This window comes from Triticum urartu, chromosome 2 (assembly GCF_003073215.2).
Source record: "Triticum urartu cultivar G1812 chromosome 2, Tu2.1, whole genome shotgun sequence".
Lineage (NCBI taxonomy): Eukaryota > Viridiplantae > Streptophyta > Magnoliopsida > Poales > Poaceae > Triticum > Triticum urartu.
The window spans coordinates 706,868,199-706,879,135 of NC_053023.1; positions in this window are offsets into that span (position 1 = coordinate 706,868,199).

Sequence of the window (10,937 nt, forward strand, 5' to 3'; positions counted from 1 at the left end):
GCCCGAGCCGGCCCACCCTCCTTCTCACCTGCAAAGAGGATCTCATTAAAGTCCCCCACACACAACCACGGGAGATCCGACTGGCCATACAATGTGCGGAGCAGCCTCCAAGTGTTCTCTTTCTTGCCCGCTCTAGATTCACCATACACTCCCGTCAATCTCCACCTTGTACCATTGTCTTCCACCACCTCGGCATCGATATGGTACCTCCCTTTCCATCTCAGATTCACCTCAACTCCCCTTCTCCAGAAAAGAGCCAGACCGCCACTCCGCCCTTCACAGTCTCTTGCCACCATATTTACCATATTCATCCGCCACCTTAAGAAATCCAGCTCCTTTTCCTTCATCTTTGTTTCTGAAAGGAAAAGGATGTCGGGCTCTTCCACCTTCTGGAGGTCCAGAAGGCTCTGAACTGCCGATGGGTTCCCAAGCCCCCGGCAGTTCCAGGCTATTACCTTCATTGATGCTCGCAGGGCTGTTTCGACAGCCCCGCTCCAAAAAATAGATGAGGTGTTGCACGGGTTGGAATGTAGTGGTCTAGCCCACTCTGGAGATGTTGGTACCTTAGACGGTGATATATTGTACTCCCTCTATGCTATTAGTGTAAAAAAGCTCTTATGTTATGGGACGGAGGGAGTATATTATCGGTTTTTCTCTTCGGTTTTTCAGTGGATTTCTTCAGTAAACCAGCTGTTGGACTTTTTACGGTGTTAAATATATTAAAAATGTTCAGACTATGTTTACAAGTATTTAGTGTATAACTAAGAAAGTTTACCATATAATAAAAAGGTGTCAACGTATGTTGAATAATATTTAATTTGTATGAGAAAAGTTTCACCATAGCAATTTTATTCTATAGAAACATATTTAAAAAGTGTCCGGGAAAAAATTGCAAGAAAAAACATAGCCAAAACAAATTGTACGAAATATCAACTAAACATATAATTAAAAGCAAAATTTTAAATAGAATCATCAAATAAAAAAAAGAGAGAAACCAAAACGGAATAGCGAAGGGAAACCCCCAAAAGGAAAATCAACACAAAAATCGAAAAGAAATGCTGCAGGAGCGCATCGAAGGAAAAAAAAGCGGGAACGCCCCGACTGGGCTGGCCCAATTTGCCTCGCTGTGCCTAGTCGATGGCAGCCCATAGGACTCCCACGAAGGCCGAATCCTCGAGCTGGACTGGATTCTAATCGGGGGCCCTTACTTCCTCGCCTGGCCGGCTTGGCTGGCCCTCGTCCTCGGCGGCGCCCGCACGTCCTGATCCGGCACCGGCGGCGTACGGACACTCCACGCTTTTTGGAACACCATGTACACGCCAGAAGATCCCAGATATTTCGGTTGAGTCCTAACGTATAGGCTTTGCTGTTACTTCTGTTGGAAATATGAGAAAATTACTATAAGATTTAATCCGAATAAACAGAAGATAAATTATGACCACAGTAGCAGAGATTAAACTAATCATGCGAACCAGCATAGCAGATGAACATATCACATCTAGGGCACACACTAGAAGCATGAATTCTACCACGATCTCGAACAGGAAGGATAGAATCACATACGGTGCAGCAGGTGCAGCATCGCAGGTGTTGACGTTGTCGCCCATGTCGTCGAGGACGAGGTTGCCGAGGTCGGGGAAGAAGTCGTCGTTCGCGAAGTCGTCGCTGCCAGCAGTCGCGCGAGTGCGCTCCCCAAAAACCTGATCGCCCCTCTCCCGTACAGGATCACGAGAGGCGGGGTTCCGGAGGCCTGCTGTCCCTTCTCGCGGTGCACGCCGGAAGGAGGGATGAAGAAGACTTGCTTGGCGGCGCAATGATCTGAAACGGTGGTGAGAAACCATACGAAGCGGCGGCGGCTAGGGTAGACGTCTGCCTGACTATATATTGCGGGCCGGGTAGGTCGTGGGAGTAAACCCCACGTCCGAGTCGTCACGAGGCTCGGCTCAATCCCGCAACCCGCGGCGCGTCGTGACGAGGCGTGGCGTGGCGAAGCGACCGAGGAGGAGCGCGCGTGTAGGTCTTCTCTTCTCATGCTCATACAAGTGATAGAAGAGCTCACCTTATAAAGAGGTGCAACTCTCTCTCAACTTCCAGGGTGGGACTAAACTTTAGCCTCACTCACTCCACTCACATGTGTGCATAAATGGGCAAAGAGAATTTCAGAATTTTAGTTGGGCTTTAGGCCAAAGGCCTACTAGGAAAATTTCAACAATTCCCCACAAAGTCTCATTGGCACATCTCATCATTTAGTTCCAAAACATTGTTTTATATATCGGTGCTTAGTGGAGACTGTGAAGTTGAACTTCCACTTAGAAATTTATGCTACACTAGATCACAACTTGAATAGTGGACTATGCCTTGAACTACAAGTTTTCTGTGAAACTAGTTTCACACAAATTCTTGACCGATACTGGGCTGCCGCAAGGCTTCCCCGTGGGTGGAGCGTATACGTCATACTCCAGGGCCTTTCATGAATTTATTAGAGAACACCCAATTCTCACAGACTGCGACGTTAACAGTCAAATTCATATAGGTGTGTTCCTCAGAAGATGTTCTGCAGGACAACATCTCTGCTTACCCGAATAAGCCATTTCGAACACATTAAGATAAGTATCAACCTGCCATGCAGATCAGGAGAGTATTGCATCTTCACGGAGTGGGATAATTAATACATAAGCGAGCCAATAATCTGAGAATACCTCAGTTGATCTCTAGCAATCCGTCGATTCTTTCGAAGCAACACACTAGCATCATATGGAGTTGGAGAAGGCGTGCAGTCGCTACACCCAAAACGACTCAAGACCTTTTCCACATAATGAGACTGAAGCAGTGTGATCCCACCATTCTCATCTCTCAACAGCTTGATGTTTAAGATAACATCAGCTACTCCTAGATCCTTCATCTCAAAACAGCGAGATAAGAAATCCTTAACCTCCTTGATTAAATCAAGTTTGGTTCCAAAGATCAATATGTCGTCGACATACAGACAAAGAATAACTCCTTCGCCCCCACCATAGCGATAGTACACGCACTTGTCACCATCGTTTACTACAAAGCCGACTCTTTCGAACTTCTCATGCCACTCCTTAGGAGCTTGTTTAAGGCCATATAAAGACTTTAATAACTTGCACACCTTTCCTTCTTGACCAGGTACTACAAAACCATCTGGCTGATCCATGTAAATTTCCTCCTTCAACTCTCCATTGAGGAAAGCCGTCTTAACGTCCATTTGATGAACGAGAAGACCATGTGAGGCAGCCTGTGATAGTAGCACCCGAATTGTGGTCAGTCTAGCCACGGGTGAGTAAGTATCAAAGAAGTCTTCACCTTCTTTCTGGGTATAACCCTTGGCCACAAGCCGTGCCTTGTACTTTTCAATCGTACCATCAGGTCTAAGCTTCTTCTTGAACACCCACTTACATCCTACAGGTTTGCACCCATAAGTACGGTCAGTGATCTCCCAGGTACCGTTAGCTAAGATGGAATCCATCTCGCTACGTACAACTTCCTTCCAGTAGCCAGCATCAGGAGATGCATAGGCTTCTGAAATAGTCCTGGGTGTGTCATCCACGAGGTACACAATGAAATCATCACCAAAAGACTTTGCAGTCCTCTGTCTCTTACTCCTCATAGGAGTTCCATTGTTACCCTCAACAGGATTCTCAACGTGTTCCATCGCAATGGTGGGTTCAGGAATTACAGTGAATTTCTCACTAGATGGAGTAGGTATCTCCTGATTTGATGAACTCGACATATCCTTCATAGGAAATATGTCCTCAAAGAAAGTTGCATCATTTGATTCTATAATCGTACCAACATGCATGTCGGATACCTCAGATTTTATTACCAAAAGTCTATAGCCGATGCTATGAAAAGCATAGCCCAGAAGAACACAATCCACGACTTTTGGTCCAAGCTTGCGCTTCTTGGGAATTGGTATATTGACTTTCGCCAAACAACCCCAAGTACGTAGGTAAGAGAGTTTCAACCTTTTCCTTTCCCATTCCTCAAATGGAGTCATGGTCTTATGCTTTGTGGGAACTCGGTTTAGGACATGACACGCAGTCATTAGCGCCTCCCCCCACCATTCCTTGGATAGACCCGAAGTGTCTAACATGGTGTTAACCATATCAGTTAGAGTTCGGTTCTTTCTTTCGGCTACCCCATTTGACTGGGGTGAGTAGGGAGGCGTCCTCTCATGGATTATACCATGTTCCGCACAAAACAGATCAAATTCATTGGAAAAATACTCTCCACCACTATCGGACCTAAGCCGTTTAATTTTTTTGATCAAGTTGGTTCTCTGCCTCAGCTTTATAGTTTTTAAAGAAAGTCAAAGCCTCATCTTTTGATTTCAGAAGATACACATAACAATATCTAGTGGAGTCATCAATCAACGTCATGAAGTATCTCTTTCCACCTTTTGTCAACACGCCATTCATCTCACAAAGATCAGAATGTATAAGCTCTAGTGGCGCCAAGTCTCTTGCCTCTGCAGTCTTATGGGACCTGCGAGGTTGCTTAGCTTGCACACATACTTGGCACTTGGAGCCTTTGACAGTAGAGATTTTCGGAATTAAATTCATATTGGCTAACCGCGTCATGCAACCAAAGTTAATATGACAGAGTCGTGAATGCCAAATATCAGACTCATTATTGTGGCAAACATTATTAATAACTTTAGTGCAAATATCTGACAAAGATAGGCGGAACAAGCCTCCGCACTCATAGCCTTTTCCAACAAATTTTCCACACTTAGAAATTACAACTTTACTGGATTCGAAAACCAACTTAAAACCATCTCGACATAGACGGGAACCGCTAACGAGATTTTTATTGATGGACGGCACATGATGAACGTTCTTCAGACGCACAGTCTTCCCCGAAGTAAACTTCAGATCGACCGTACCAACACCTCGAACGATGGCATGTGACCCGTTCCCCATCAGCACGGGTGAAGTCCCTGTTGCCTGGTAAGAAGAAAACATGGAGGCGTCAGCACAAACATGTACATTGGCACCGGTGTCAATTAACCAATCAGGGGATTGAAATACTGAAAGGATGGTAGGAAAAATACCGTACCCTGATTCCTTCATATCAGTATCACCGATGACAACATTAGCGGACTTGCCGCTCTTCTCATGTTCGCGCTCCTCAAAGCGGTTAGGACACTTCGGAGCCCAGTGATTAGGATCACCGCAGACATGGCAAAGTCCCTTCCCCTTCTTATGAGAATTCTTCTTGAAGTTGGTAGAATGTGATGGCTTGTTCTTTGTATCAAACTTGCCTTTGCCCTGAGTTTTGTTCTTATTGTTTTTGAACTTGTTGGGCTGGGAGTTCTTCTTCTGTACCATGTGGGCACTAGAACCTTCCTCAGCAACTCGAGCACGTGTGTCCTTTGCTCTCGCCTTCTCTTCAACATCAAGAGTACCAATGAGATCCGCAATGGAAAACTCCTGTCTCTTGTGTTTCAGGAAAGTAGCAAAATTGTTCTACGAAGGTGGAAGCTTGGCAATGATGCCTCCGGCAACAAATTTAGGGAGTGGAAAGAGTCCTAGTTATATCAGGTAAGGTCGCGTATGAGTTTGTTTAGGAGCTTGTCCAAGTCGAATCTATACCAAACTCCTGTCTCTCGTGACGAGGCGAGGCGAGGCATGGCATGGCGAGGCGAGCGAGGAGGAGGAGCGCGCGTGTAGGTCTTCTCTTCTCATGCTCATACAAGTGGTAGAAGAGCTCACCTTATAAAGAGGTGCAACTCTCTCTCAACTTCCGGGGTGGAACTAAACTTTAGCCTCACTCACTCCACTCACATGTGTGCATGAATGGGCCAAGAGAATTTCAGAATTTTAGTTGGGCTTTGGGCCAAAGGCCTACTAGCAAAATTCCAACAACTTCCTCCGTTCCAAAATAGATGACTCAACTTTGTATTAACTTTAGGGAGTAGAAAGAGTCCTAGTTATAGAAGGTAAGGTCGCGTATGAGTTTGGTATAGATTCGACTTGGATGACACGGAGTCGGCCGGTGACTCGATTTGGGGGAGAGTTAGAACTATTGACGACGAGGGCTGCTAGAGAAGATTAATTTTTTGATCTATCTTGCGCAGATTCTGCTGCCTTGGTTTCTTGCACATATATATGGCTTGATATACGAAGTGTTCGTTGGGTTACATCTACTTCTTCCCCATCGCAACTTCTGTTGATTGTACTGTGAAAGCCTGGGCTGCTAACGTGTGCAAATTTAGCTTCTTGCTATTTTGTGCTTCATTCATCAAGAAATCCATGAACAACTTTTCAGCGTCGGCCCAGCAACAGAGGAGAAGAGAAAAGTACTTCAATAAATTAAGTTTGCATACCAATCCTTATCTTGTCCTTTGTGTACTGTCTAGAACTTATGAGCTAGTTTTTTTTTGCGGGAAAACTTATGAGCTAGTTAACACTTGGCCGGTATTTTTGCATTGTCTAAGAGAATAGAGAAAACAATACGCAAGACTAAATTGATACTCGTGTAGTAACCTATGACCAAGAAAAAAAACCAGACATGGTAGATGGATGAGCAAAATTTGTGTATTGTGTTGAGGTGACACAAGTCCCAATGTAATGGGCCAGCAAACTTCTGTCTTTTACAATGGTTTTTATTTGTCATGTATATGCAGATTCCCAAATGAAGCTTCCACACAAGGGCCTTCGATCTTTAGGACTTGATCACGAGGAGTTTCTTCCGGTCCGTGCGCGTGCAACTAAGATAATCCTCAAAGCGGCAAAGTTTGTTGTATTTCTTTCATCATATATTGGTAATGCCACACTCTTGTTTTCTTTTTCTAAACATGTCTGATATATTTGCTAACGCATGTGCAAGTGCAAATGCAGATAATAAGTTGTTGAGGCAGTGCTCTGGCTTCCTAATCGAATGGGATGAGAATAGTAAAGAAGCAGTGGTTTTGACATCCACGCATCTTATCTGCTGTGAGGATTCCTTGAATGAGTGGTCAGGCGAACATAAGTATGCGCCTGATGCAGAGGTTAGTTGTCAAATATAAAAAAAAACATACCAAGCTTTTTTAGGAGAGCAGTTCATTGTCTTAATTGTTGTGAATTGAGTTAACAGATGAATGGTTCTAGTTTGAGAAATAAAACCCTTATCTTGTACTCCCACTGTCCCATAATGCAAGCCGTTTTTTGACACTAGGACGGAGGGAGCAATACATTTTTGTGTGATAAGTATTCCATGCCTAATATATCACTTGTTCAGTCCATCTAGATCAGATGACTCCCTCTACTTCTGTAGACTTTTAGTTGTGTATTTAGTAGGCTACATTGAGACAAAAATAAAAAAAATAAACCTTTCTCATGAAGACATAATACTATATCTTTTGCAACTTCCTTTCCAGGTCTATATTCAGTTGACGAATGATAGAATCAAGGGCCAATTATTGTATTACCATAAGCACTATGGTTTTGCTCTGATTCGTGTAACTATGGGTAGACCTGCCGAGCTGGCTCACTTTGGAAATGAAGTTAGCTTGGCGCAACTTGTCTATGTTCTTGGGAGAGATGAAAACTTCAATATACAACTAAGCAATGGCAGAGTCCAGTATGAAGGCCCAACCATATATGAGTATCACCATCACATGCACGTGGAAGCTGTAGTCCGTGAGGTATACATAATATTCTGTCGTGAGATCAAATTATGCATGCTTTATTTTCATTTTAAGTTGCAGGCCTCATAAATTCTAGGCTAATAGTATGAATCTTGCGTTTTGATATTGACCACACAAATGTTGTAGTGCACACTTGGAGGGCCAGTCATAGATGAAAATGACAATGTTATGGGAATGGCAAGTCTTTCTGCAAACATGGGTTTCATACCCTCTTCACTCCTGCTCAAGTGCTTGCATCTTTGGAGGGTACACGGGTAAGTTTTCATTCATTCATTTTTTAATAACATTTCTCAATCCTTTTTGAAGGGATTTCTTCTACTGTTTTATGGCATATTATTCGTAAAAGCTTAGCAGGCATTGTTCCATTGCAATACATTTCAAGCAATCTATTTGACCCCTGAAATGACAACCACTTGAACTTGTTAGGTGTTTATGTGAGACGAGAAATAGTTGAGATATGAGTTGGGATACCGTAGAAGGGTTTTGTGTAGAGGCTTTTTTCACTGGGACAGGATACATCATTTTTTTGTGCTAAAAGTGACCCTTTTTGGAATCATGGCAAGCATCAATAAAGTATGCTTTACACCAATGTAATGTAAAATACAAAGATTGATCTCAATCGAACTATTCAAACGAGACATTTTAGACTCTAAACCCAATCGAAGGTAGATTTGGTCCAACATGGCGCTCATGTGGCAGTTGTTCTTATGTGTGGCGTCCATGTGGACTTGGTTTTAATGTATGTCTCAGATGGCGGCTTGCCAACAACGAGGCGGGCAAAGGGATGAATCTCCATGTCCCACAAAACTTGTTTGAGGTCACCAAGGTTTTAAAGATTGGGAGTGAAGGGACCTTATTGTGTTAGCTGCCAAAAGCAAGCTAGGATGAAACTGTGTCATGCCATCACCTATTTTGTCAAAACCGATGCAAAATAACATTTGAATTGGTTGTAGAAATTGAGGGATATCATTTCTAATTTATAAGTTCAAGGCTTAGAATGAAATCTTTTATAAAAACATAGATGCCATTTGAATTTTTTTTGCCTTATTCAATATTACGTGTTTTAGACTAGTTTTGGTAGGCATGTAATTTTGTTTGTAATTTTTAACCACTATGTCTAAAAGACTTTGTGGGACGATGGGAGTACTTTCTTATATGAAATCTAACAAATACTTATTTCTAGATGCATCCCTCGGATTCAGCTTGGAATGAAGTTTTCACCCATTATCTTCCAAAACCTTATTTATATGGAGAAGATCTCTCGCGAGTGTAATATTGAGACAGGTCTTATTGTCGAAGAGGTATTTATTCTCTGTAGATACTTATTCTTGGAACCATCTCTCATTTCTGCATCTAGTTTTATTCTAAATTGAATTGTAGGTGGCAAGAGGATCAGTTGCTGAGAAACTTTGATATGAGAAATGGTGATATAATTTTATCGGTGAATGGAGAATGTATTGCCACTACAGTTGAGGTTGGCGCATCATAGTTGTCACTTTCCCTATAAATACATATGTGGAAAGAAATTATTTCATCTCATGTATTTTGTATAGCTTTACACATATTATCTACCACTTATTACTATTTTTAGCTGGAGCTTATGTTGCTACACATATGTGAGGTCAATTTAGTCAGAGGAAATGGGCCAGGTTCAAATGTGGATATACCGGTAGGTTTGCTTATGTTTAACTATTAGATTTTTGCCCTTTTGTCTTTATATCTAGGAAAATGATCGCTTGTCCCTTGAATTATTACACGAGTCGGGTTTCCTCTTGGACTCTATATAACTAGATAATCGACAATTCCCACTATAACTGCCATACAAATACCAAATATCCATCGGATCCATCCAAAGGTTGGTTTGCTCCGAGGTGTTGTTGATGTCACATTATGGCTGAAGTTGCATTGGAAAGTGGTTGGATCCACATCTCCATTTACTAGAATATCTCTTTACTTGTTTCTGCATATATATGTTCTCGCATTGATGGATTCATATTATTTTAAATAATTAAGTCTGGTCATGTAATATATTGTCCCATTTGTTCTACTACCCCATGAGAAGTCTCCTCACCGTCCTTGTTGCTCTCGGATCACCGTGCTTCTCCATAGAAATGTCATCGCAATAGCTCTTCCATCAGCTTTCTAGAATGATGGTGTGAGGGGTTGCTGAGAAAATCTGGTGTAGCGGTCGATCTCAGTAATGAGGCCTTGTTGCTACCAAATCATTGGCCATTGTAGTTTGAGTTGCTCATACGGTGTGATGTGTTTCCCTAGCCACCGCATACGCTTATCTACTGCTACTTTAAATTTGTTGACCTAACAACGTATTCTAGAGTGGCCAAGAGAAGAGACAAGATGCGACGAAGAGAGAAAGAAGATGAAAATGAAAGCTTGTAAAATGACCAATTCCCATTTTCTAAATTATTATTTTGGTGCACATAAACCGGTGTTCTATCAAGCTCAAGCAACACTCATTTTTATGAATGTATCATCTATCTAATTAGATTTGGGAGGGGGTGTGGGTACGTTCAGAAATACATTTGTTTGCAAAGTGCATCAGCAACGAAATCTGACCTTTGAAATATGAGGACAATGATGATATCTAATCTAAATATGTGACTCCATGTTGTAATGGTAGAGGTTTTGTTGTTAAAAAATCATAGTTGCTCCAAATGCTTTAAGCTGCATTGAAAACTTCGTGGGTATTGTATCGTTGCTACAAATCACATTCCAATTGATTTTGAATAGTGGCACTAACAAGTATTTGTTTTACTCTATAGGTTGATGTATTCTACAGAATCAAAGGAAGAAAATGTAACCCCGATAGGATACATTTGACAACAATTCTGTCTGATGATGTGGAAATCATCGAGGAAGGTATGCATCATTCCTTTTCACTCTGTTCTAATCTTTGGCTTGAATTAGAGGAAGACCTTATTACTACTACATATAGCTCACCTTGTCCATCTAGATCCCCAAACGGAATACACTGAGTTTGCTACTACAAACAATCCAACATCGTTCAAAAGTACACTCATGTATGATGTGCAACAAATTGTTATGTGAAGTTAAATTGCCATTCGATAAGTTATGAATGATTTTTTTTGCCAGACATGACAAATGTCTCGAGTTATTATATAAGTTTAAGTTGGGTCTCTATTTTGATAAAGATAATTCTTATAGGATATTGCTAGCACATTATGTGTGTTATGAAAAGTTTTTTCTACTATGTAGGTATATATATTACTAAACAGTAAAACGCAGCTAGCCACGGCCTCGC